Genomic DNA, 11511 nt, shown 5'->3' with positions numbered 1-11511 from the left:
ACCTCACTTCTAAGTAGGCATACATAGGCTATGATTTTGTATATGCACCTAGGAGTAAGTGTATTTGAATTAACTAAGGCGTACCACTAAGTAAACATGCAAAGGATCACATCCCTGGTTTATTAATCTCTCATCAAGCAAGGAGCATGGGGCATGTAGTGCAAGAGCCTGCCTTGCTGAGGAAGCCCCATCTCCCTTCCATATTTAGTGATGCTCAGTAGTGGACGCTGGTAGCTGCCAACAAGCTGCTGCATGTTCAGTAGAAAGCATATTGTGGCTCTGTCAAGTTCTAGTTAGCAGGCCAGATAAAAACTTATTCCAGTGACAGGAATAAAGTGGGCCATGCAATAGATAATAGGCTACGTCTTCTGTTATGTGTGTGTCACAAATGCATACTTTGTTCATATCTGCTTTCCAGGACCATAGTAGGCATGGATTGGAACTGAGTGCTGTAACTGCTTTCTGAAATTTCCATCCCGTGTCCCAGTTTCGAGGGGGAAATACAACCAATTTCAATTGGGGTCAAATTACCATTTATTATTTTTTCTTTATAATTGCATTTACATCCCCTTATTTTTCCTCTTGCAAGGAACCCAAGGCGGCCTACATGGTCCTCCCCCTCTCTATTTTATCCTTACAACAACCCTGTGAGGTAGGCTAGGCTGAGAGTGAGTGACTGACCCAAAGTCACCCAGTGAGCTTCATGGCCAAATGGGAGCTAGAACCTGGATCACCAGAGCCCCAGTCCAACACTCTTAACTACTACCCCTATTTTTGGCCTATAAACCATCCATGAGAGAACATTTGCCTCAAATGTTTTTATTGCTGGATTTACTAGATTTCCTTCCCTCTCCCGTGTTCCATGGGTCTTTGTCACCTTTGTTTAACATAAAAAGTTTATGTAAAATCTGCATAAAGCCACTGAGAAATCTCTGGAGTTCATAATTCATTGTCAGTATGCTGATGACACCCAGCTTCAACTGATCCAGGAGTTCTAGTGTCAGTTAAGCCACGCTAGATCAGACCAAAGGTCTATCTAATTCAGCATTCTGTTTGCCCAGTGGCCAACCAGATGCTTTTGCGAAGCCCACAAAGCAGGACATAAGCACAACAGCACTTCTCACTCATGTTCCCCAGCAACATAGGCGTACTACCTTTGATACTGGAGATAATATATAGCCATCATGACTAGCCTTAGGCTGCAATCCTATACCCATTTGCCTGGGTTTCTGCGCAGATGCATAGGATTGTGCTGTTATTCCCCATAAATTATCTCATCTCCTTTTAAAGCTGTCCAAGTTGGTGGCCATCACTACATCCTCTGGTAGCAACTTCCATAGATTAACTATATGCTGTGTGAAGAAGTACTCATTTTATCTGTCCTGGATCTCCCATCATTTACCTTCATAGGTTGACTCCGAGTTCTAATATTATGAGAGAGGGAGAAAAATGTTTCCCTATCTATATTCTCCATGCCATGCAAAATTTTATTCACCTTTATCATGTCTTCTGCTTTTTTCTAAGCTCCAAATATTGTAACCTTTCCTCACAGGGGAGTTGATCCAGCCCGCTGATCATTTTGGTTGCCCTTCTCTGCACCTTTTCCAGATCTAATAATATATTTATTACTATATACTGCCTTATTTATTTAAAAAGGTGGCAAACAACAATTTCAAGTAATAGAGCCTTATGAATAACAGTGGTGCAGTGACCAGAACAGGACACAGTATTCGAAGTGTGGTTGCATCACAGATTTGTTTAAAGGCAGTATGCTATTGCCCCTTCATGGGTCACTGCCTTGCTGTGGCGAAGGGGCTTGCGTAACTCAGTGAAGCCATGAGCTATGCCGCGCAGGGCCACCCAAGACGGACAGGTCATGGCAGAGAGTTCTGACAAAATGTGGTCCACTGGAGAAGGAAATGGCAACCCACTCCAGTATTCTTGCCAAGAAAACCCCATGGAACGTATCACAAGGCTAAAAGATATGACGCCGGAAGATGAGCCCCTCAGGTCGGAAGGTGTCCATTATACTACTGGGGAAGAGCAGAGGGTATTTCCAAGTAGCGCCAGAAAGAGTGAAGCAGCTGGGCCAAAGCCGAAAGGACACTCAGCTGTGGATGTGTCTGGTGGTGAAAAGAAAATCCGATGTTGTAAAGAACAATATAGTTTACGAACCTGGAATGTCAGATCAATGAATCAAGGTAAGCTGGAGGTAGTCAAACATGAGATGGCAGGATTGAACATCGACATCTTGGGAATCGGCAAACTAAAATGGACAAGCATGGGTGAATTTAATTCAGGTGACCATTATATCTACTACCATGGGCAAGAATCCCTTAGAAGAAATGGAGTAGCACTCATAGTCAACAAAAGGGTGGGAAAAGCAGTACTGGGGTACAATCTCAAAAACAATAGAATGATCTCAGTACGAATCCAAGGCAAACCATTCAACATCACAGTAATTCAAGTCTATGCCCCAACCACTGAGGCCGAAGAAGCTGAGGTTGATCAGTTCATTGAAGACCTGCAACACCTTCTAGAACTAACACCAAAAAAGATGTCCTTTTCATCATAGGCCCCATCACTTCCTGACATATAGAAGGGGAAGCAATGAAAGCAGTGACAGATTTTATTTTCTTGGGCTCCAAGATCACTGCAGACGGTGACTGTAGCCATGAAATTAAAAGACGCTTGCTCCTTGGGAGGAAAGCTATGGCAAACCTACACAGCATAGTAAGAAGCAGAGACATCACCTTGCCAACAAAGGTTCGTATAATCAAAACTATGGTTTTCCCATTAGTAATGTATGGCTGTGAGAGCTGGACTATAAGGAAGGCTGAGTGCCGAAGAATCAATGCTTTCGAACTGGTACTGGAGAAGACTCTTACGAGTCCCCTGGACTGCAAGGAGGTTAAATCAGTCAATCCTAAAGGAAATCAACCCTGACTGCTCATTGGAAGGACAGATACTGAAGCTGAAGCTCAAATATTTTGGCCACCTAATGTGAACAGAAAACTCCCTGGAAAAGACCCTGATGCTGGGAAAGACTGAAGGCAAAAGGAGAAGGGGATGGCAGAGGATGAGATGGCTAAATAGCATCACCAATGCAATGCATATGAACTTGAGCACACTCTGGGAGAGAGCGGAGGACAGGAAGGCCTGGCGTGCTATGGTCCATGGGGTCACGAAGAGTTGGACACGACTTAACGACTGAACAACAACGAAGTATGATATTGACAGTTGTATTGTTAATTCCTAATTGTCCCCACCATGGAATTTGCCTTACTGGGTTGACATTTTCATCAAGCTATTCACCACAAAGCCAACACTACTTCCTTGGTCAGTCACTGCCAACTCAGACCCCATCAATATATACACAAAGTTATGATTCTAACCCCCACCCCCATGTGTATCACTTTACACTTGTTTACACTGAACTGCATTTGCCATTTTAATCCCCATTATCTCAGTTTGGAGAGATCCTTTTGGAGCTCTTTGTAATCTCCTTTTGTTTTAACCATCCTAAATAATTTGGTTTCGTTGGCAAATTTGGCCACCTCGTTGCTTACCTCTAACTCCAGAATATTTATGAAGAAATTACCAGTTTGTTTATGAACAAATTAACAAAAAGCACCAGTCCCAATACAGATCCTTGGGACACCCCACTGTTTACAGCCCTCCATTGCAAGAACTGTCCATTTACTCCCATTCTCTGCTTTCTGTTCATGAATCAGTTTCCTATTCATAAGAGGTCTTTTCCTCTTATTCCATGACTCCACATCCCAATAGTGGTGCTTCTAGTCAGACAGCTCCTAGTGCTACCAAACAAAAGGCATTGTGCAACGATTCTGTCTTTCCCTCCTTAATAGATTCTCTGTCAGCTGAAAAGAAGATGGAAAAAGTGGTGGAAAAACATGGGAAGGTTCCAAGTGGAAGACAATGGCGTCTGGATCCCCTGTAAAATTCTGTGAACAAGGCAGGACGATTGCACAATAAATCCCTTGTCCGAAAGCACAGTTAGTATTGGAAATGAAAGATACACATAAAATTAAACTGTGGTGGTGGCATAACTCCATACAGTCCTGAAAGACCAGATCAGCAGCCTCAAGGTATTCCTCGTTCTACCACCATTCCTGGAATCCCAGGTAGTCAGCCAGAAATGCATTTTATCAGTTTTATCTGATATGCTGGGTGGGCCTCTTTTGGAAAATGGAGGGGCTGGTTGCCATTGCACACATGTTGGTTATCTCAAGATTAACAACAGCAATGTGATCTGTGTAAGGCTGCCCTTGAAGACTATTCAGAAGCTTAAAGTGGGGCAAAATATTACAGCCTGGCTCCTTTTAGGGGTGGGTAGATAAGAACATATTCAACTGGTGCCGTAGCAATTACATTGGATGGCTGTTCATGGTGTTCTGACCTTGATCACTTTAAAATATGGGACCTATCAGTATACCCGCATATTTTAAGAATGCAATCCCTACATTTTAGGATACTCATACATCACCCCCAAAAGAGGAAATGCATAACCACAAAAGAGAGATTTCCGTAAAACTTTGTGCATATATATATATATATACACATACATACATATATCAGAAATAATTACTATAATTTACAGAAATACATCTCACCCTAGTGGGGAAAACTGATCAGGTGACCTGTGTGTCTGCTCAGTCTGCTGATGGGCAACTTCAACGGCCCTGCTGCTTTCTCTTTAAAATGGTTCTTTCTCTTTAAAATTAACTTGAACTGAGCAGTCCTTCAAATAGAGGACACCCTCAAATAGAGTACTGTCCTCTGCAAAGTAGAACACATGGCCACCCTACCTTACACACTTACTTGGCATAAACCCATGGACTCAGTAGGATTAGGCTGTTAGAGACAGGGCCAGCCTTAGTGGTGGGCAAGCTGGGCAGGCACCCAGGGCGCCAAGTGGAGGCAGGCGCCAAGCTGAGCTGAGGGGGCCCCAAGCTGAGCTCAGTGGCTGTGTTTTTTTATGTACGGCCTGCAGTGAGCTAGGGTGGCCAAAAAGCAAGTGTCTGTAACCTTTCTTTCAAGGATTTACAGGTTGTTTGGGTACTAACTACAAAAATGATCTTCCTTCAATTATCTTTAAAGTATGTTTTTCATTTCCACTTCGATGTCATCTGTGCTAGGTAAAAATCAGGGGAACACAGCTTTACTTTGAGGTAATGTTACCGAGCACTTAGCACTTCAAATACTGTAAACACTATAAGCACTACATAAATAATAATTAAATAAAGCTGTAGGCTTTATTTTTTTATACAGGTCAGCTGGATACCTTTTTTTATTTATAACTTTTCTTTATTTTTAAAGATAAAAATAATGGATATTCTAAAATAAAGAATGCTTACCAGAAGATAGGAACTGTTACAAAACAAAAGATATTATAAGTAAAACTTGTGATAGTTCTGCTATGTTGCATAGTGCACTACCGCTACTCAGAATGTGGCTTTTCAAACTTTGGCTTGTGCAAACTATAGCACAGTGGCTGAGAGATCAAGGTGTCATTCTCAATGGACATCACATCTGCACCAGCCCCATAAATCCTCTGGGTGGCCCTGAAAAAACTGAGGGGGGGGACACCAAATTTATCCTAGGGCTGGCCCAGGTTAGACAGCACCTCTTCCCTCTCAATATCTGCTGCAGAGAAGGCCCTATTTAGAGTCTGCTCTATCTGAAAATGGCTTGCAGACAGAGCAGGGTCTTTACTCAGGGTGGCCCCAGCATTATGGAACACTGCTTCCTGATAATTACCAAAGACCATATGCTTGGAAACATTCTTACAGAATATTCTTATTTGTACAGGCTTTAAGAGAGATTCTGATGGCACTAATTCTTAACAATATTTTGATCTGAAGGATGGAAGGCCAACAATACTGGCTATTTGACTCCAGTGTGAATCAAAGCACACACAATAAGCTCTATAACAATAAGCTTTTCCAACTGGGTACCCTCCAGATGTATTGTACTCCCATCACCCCCAACAAGCATTCAGATTTCCAAGTTTGATTTGCTTAACAACAGCAACAAAATGACTCCTCCCCACCACCAAACTATACTGCTGAAATGAAGGAAGCTTGAAATAAACAGGAGTGGAATTTTGTGTAGAAGGACTGGGAGTTCTGCTCAGCTCTGGTACTCAAAACAAATATGGTAGTGACATGGGCTGATGGGAATTGAAGTCTAAAACATCTGGAGAGCACCAAGTACGGGAAGGTTGGTGTGTTTCTTTTGCACAAGGCTCTGGTTGTTGGATCTTGATGTTCTAATAAAAACAAAGTAGATTCCTCAAGCCTAAAGTCTGTCCACCCCTGCCCCATACAAAGAGCCAGAGGGGTTGCTGCTGTCAGTGTGTCTGTGGTGGCTGTTTTTGCGGGTTTTGGCCTTTCCCCATGTCTGCTTGTCAAAAGAGTCTTTTCCTCCCTGGGTGGATCTTAAACCCTTCCCCTGGACAACTGTGTGCATTCTTTTCAGGCATCCTGCCCAGGGATCCATGTGAGTGCTATGTTTGCGTTCTCCTTTCTCGCATTTATGTGTGTTCTGCTCATAAAATGGTGGTTATGAGAAGCATAAAGGGATCTGAACCCATGTCTGGGAAGTAGCAGTAGTGGGGTTATCGCTGTCTATGAGACTGGGGCTGATGGAATGGGGGCGCTGTGGTGATGCAGGGGGTGTATGTCCACCTCACTGTTAGTTAATTGGCTGCCTCTGTTTGTAGGCAGTGTTGCCGACACACTCCCTGATTGGTGGGCTGTGTGGTGTTTCCAGGGGCAAGGGTCTATGTTTATGCCATTTTTTAATTTTCTGGTTGTATGGTTTCCCCCTCTCCACTCCAGCTGAGTATGCACTGGATACAGCGGTCATTGCACCAGCATAGTGGTGGTGTATCTCTGGCCCCTGTGTAATGTGACTGTAGGATTGCTCTGCCCAATGCTTCATCCTGTTCGTCCTCAAAACACCTCAGCAAGATAGGCTGCTCTGATCGCTACGCCTTAGATGGAGAGGTGAAAATGGAGAGGGAAGCTTGCGATCACCAAGTGGGACTTAATAGCATGTGTTCAACACATTTGCAGTTACAGAATGCATAACTTTGCTTTGAAAGCATACAAGTGTAATTATTTTGTCTTTGACTCACGATTTTGCTAAAATTTACAGTTAATAGCCAGTTGAGGTTCTGGTAGGGCTGTCAACACTTCTGCTTCTTCCCTCTCCCCCGTAAGGACTCCTGTGCTTTTAACAATTGAGCAAATGGGCTTTCAATGAGTGATGCAAGGATGTGGAAACTTCACCTGCTGAATTTCTGCCTGTCAAGCCACCAATCCAGAGTGTTGGTTTTAACCTTTAAAACCCTAAACAGCTTGGGGACAGGTTGGCTGAAGAAGTGTCTCTTCCCATATTTACCTACCTAGATCCTGAAGTCATTGTCCAAGGCCCTCCTCTAGGTGCCCCTGCTAAATGGGGCAAGGTGAGCAGTTGAGACAGAGAGAAAGAGGGCCTGTTCAGTGATGACACCCCATCTGTGGAATGTCCTCAGAGATGCTCAGGTGGTGCCTATAATATGGTATTTCCAGCAACAGAAGGTAAGGACCTTTTTTATTCTCTGGGGCAATTTAAGTACTGTTTTAGTGCTCTTACAATTTAGATCTTTGCATTGCTTTTACTTTGGTTCTATTATGTGCTGCATTGTTTTTACCCTTTCCTGCTGGTTTTATTCTGTGCTGTTTTATCATTGTTTTATTTTGTATTTTATGTTTTTAATTTACCTGCACACAGCCTAAAAAACTTCAGTTGTTGGGCAGCCTAAAGGTGAAATAAATAAAAGCATATGCTAGATTTAGAATTCCTCTCTTGACGTTATTCAGCAGTTATTAATGTTATTGTTTATATATTGTCACTAGCGTAATAACAGAACTTAAGTTAAAAAAGATAAAGAGGGGAGGGAAGGGAGAGGCAAGTGTAACAAGATATGAATGAACAGAGTAAAACGTTTAAAAATTAGGGTTAAGTTCCAGTTCAGGTTCATTGGTATTTTTAATTCTCTAGACTGGTTGCGGTTCAGACATTAGCCTTTTAAAAATTAGTTTGATTACTAGTTCAGCAATTCTGAACTGGTTCAGATACATTTCTAAAAGAAGAGTCCCTGATGGTATGTTCACTTAAGCAGTGGAAAGACCTTGGTGTGAAGCCTTAGAAAACTTGGACTGACAAAACAGTCTGCAGTGGGCTAGACGGACCAATCGTCTGACTTTTTATAAGGCAGCTTCATATGTTCATAGGTCCTTCATCTAGGGTGGCACCAGAGTGGCATAGCTCATGCTTTGCATGTACAAAGTCCAAGGTTTAATAATCCTGCTATCTTAGCTTCACGCTTCTCAGATAGCCAAGCTGGGCAATATATCTCTGCCTGAAATCTTTGAGAGCCACTGCCAGTGAGAGTAGGTAGCAGTAGCTGAAAAGGATCGATGGGATGACATGGTATGAGACAGCATGCCATGCTGACTTGCTTTGGGACTGAGAAAAAGCCAGATCCATGAAATCAAAAACAGATCCTCATAATTTTATATGATTTTGAAAGGGGACGCCCCCTAAACCACACTCAAATCTCAGGCCACATCTGCCTCCACGGCCTGAACCATGAACATCATGCATCTGGCACTCATGGATGCCGGTATGGCACAAAAATCTCGATCCAAGGCATAGATTCCATGGATCCTCATATGTTTTACAGGGTAAACCTCCAATCCTCCATCCAATCTCAGAGCACATCTGCCTCCATGGACTGAATCATGAAAATCATGGTAATCATGGTTCTGGCACTCAGTGCCACCACAGCACAAAAACATGGATCTGAGGCACGGATCCTCATTATTTTTGCAGGAAAAATCCTCCAAACCACAATCATATCACACAGGACATCTGCCTCCATGGACTAACCACAAAAATCACAGATCTGGTGCTTTTTCACGCTGCTGTGGACAAAAATATGGATCCAAGGCATAGATTCCCATGAGTTTTAGATGGGATCCACATGAAACCATGATCAAATCATAAATCACATGGATGTCCATGTAATGAGCCAGATTACAGATCCTGTACTTCACCATTCCACAGCAGTACAAAAGCATGGATTTGAGGCATATATCCTCAAAACTAACCTTAAAAATTATAGATCCTGAAGTCACTTTTTTTTTGAACCCTGAGTTTTTAAGGAATGAGTGAGCATGGTAGCACATTTATTTATTTATTTATTATGAATTTATTTCATTTCTATACCGCCCAATAGCCGAAGCACATACCACCTGTTCTCTCCTGCTGTGAGTAAGAACAGCTAAACAATCCCAGAATGTTTTGTCCTTGGGTTGTTGGGTCATGATGTGCAAACAAGGAGCTCTGTCTTGTCTCTTCCTGAACAAGCAAGAGAAATAACCCCAGACCAAACCATGGCTTATTCCTCTGAATTGTTGGGGAAGAGAACAAACCAGAGTTCCTTGTTTGCATGTCATGACAAACTAGCAAGGGGATTTATGACCCTGTGATAATCATGTGAGTCCATGTTTTTGTGCTATGGAGGAGCCGTGAAACAAAAGATCCAAGATTTTTGACGCATCCCATGTAAAAATCATGAGGATCCATGATGATCTGTAAAACACATGCATGATTTTGCACCATGAATGTTTTTGTGGTGTGATGGTGCTGTGAAGTAGTGGATCCATGAATTTTATTTACTATATAACCATACCACCCAATAGCTAAAACTCTCTGGGTGGTTCTATTGTGAAATCCATGGACAAGGATGTGTTCTGTGATTTGATGGTGGTTAGGACAGATCCTGTGTAAAAACCAAGAGGAACCATGTGGATCCAGGCCTCAGATCCATGTCATTGTGCTGCAGTGGTGCTGAGTGGTAGATCCATGATTTTCATGGTTCAGTACCTTGAAGCACGCATGCTTGGTGATGTGATGATGGTTTGAGGTATGTTTCTTGTAAGCAAGGAGGATCCATGCCTTGGATCCATGTTTTTGACCTATGGTGGCACCAAGGAGTGCCAGATCCATAATCTTTCTGGTTCAGTCCTTGGAGGCAGATGTGCCCTGTGGTTTGGGGGATTTTCTCTGTAAAAATCATGAGGATCTGTGCCGAGGATCCATCTTTTTGTGCTGCAGTGGCACAAATGAGTGGCGGATCCGTGATTTTAGTGATTCAGTCCAGAGCACACGTGTTCTGTGATGTCATGGTGGTTTGGGGGATTTGAAATTACACGGTATTTTCTGTGTAAAAACCATGAAGATCCAGACAGATCAGTGCCTCGGATCCACGTTTTTGTGCCATGGCTGTGCCAGCAAGTGCCAGATCCATGATTTTGATGGTTCAGTCCACGGAGGCAGATGTGCCCTGTGACATGATGGTGGTTTGGGGGATTTGCCGGGTAAAAATCGTGGGGATTCATAAGGATCCGGGCCTCAAATCCACGTTTTAACACTGCAGTGGTGCCAGTGAGTGGCGGATCTGTGATTTTTCTGGTTCATTCCCCCGAGGCAGATATGCTCTGTGATTTGATTGTGGCTTAGGGGGTGTTCTGTTTAAAAATCATATGAAATCTTGACGATCTGTGCCTCAAATCAATGTTCTCGGGCCATGGCAGCACCCATGAGTGGCGGATCCATTATTTTTATTGTTCAGTCTGTGGAGGCTGTTACATTCTGTGATCTGGTGGTGGTTTGGGGGTGTCCCCTTTAAAAATGGTATGAAATCATGAGGATCCGTTTCTGATTTCATGGATCCAGCTTTTACTTTCTTCCACTTGCTTTGTGGTTGCACAAGGATTTGAACCTCTGTATGCCAGCTGCTGGGAACATGAGGAGGCTCGTGCCCTCCTTGAGGGCTTCTCATAGGCATCTGGTTGGCCACTGTGGGAACAAAATGGCTAGGCCTTTGGTCTGATCCAGCATGGCTCTTATTAACCTGGGTTTCCCACCTTCCAAGCTCCGCACCTCTCTCTCATTTGCCAGCTTCCTGTAGCTTAAATTCGAATTGCACTAGTCTTTAAAACACTTTTGCAAATCACTTTTGCATAGTTATATTTCAGTCTTGCCTTTTAATCCTCCTCTGAAATCACCCCCTTTCCCCCTTCCTAGTAAGGCAATTTGAATATCAGCTGGAGCACACTGCTCCGGAATAAACGTTAAGCTAGGAAATTTGTTGAATTTTCAGAAAGTTTAAAAATATGTTTTTAAATAACGAAAACGTATCTTCTTGCAGCTATTGAATACTTCAAAACCCACCTTGAAAAATCAGCCCCTTGAAATGGGCCAATCATGATCTGACTCCGTACGTCTAAGGCAGAGTCATCTATCCATCTGCCTGCTTAGGTTGCTCAATTGCAGATAGTAGATGTTACCTGAACCCCCATGTGCCAACCACCTCTTCCTGCTTCCTCCTCCTCTTGGATTCTCCCCCACCCCACCTCCCGGGCTCTTCAGGGC

At 43.1% G+C, this 11511-nt stretch overlaps 1 long non-coding RNA gene across 1 annotated transcript in view; it reads right to left on the bottom strand.

The window, feature by feature from the left end:
• LOC146353107 (uncharacterized) overlaps positions 1 to 11511 on the bottom strand; it is a 14308-nt gene extending 2797 nt beyond the window's left edge. Inside the window, exons 1-2 of the long non-coding RNA XR_014787979.1 lie at positions 11311 to 11511; positions 2176 to 2266 (exon numbers count right to left, since the gene is read on the bottom strand). This is a non-coding gene — a long non-coding RNA (uncharacterized LOC146353107). The remainder of the gene's footprint in view (positions 1 to 2175; positions 2267 to 11310) is intronic.

This window comes from Heloderma suspectum, chromosome 2 (genome assembly GCF_057233095.1).
Source record: "Heloderma suspectum isolate Gila_16-S chromosome 2, 16-S_ref, whole genome shotgun sequence".
Lineage (NCBI taxonomy): Eukaryota > Metazoa > Chordata > Lepidosauria > Squamata > Helodermatidae > Heloderma > Heloderma suspectum.
This window is presented reverse-complemented; position numbering and strand designations above follow the sequence as displayed.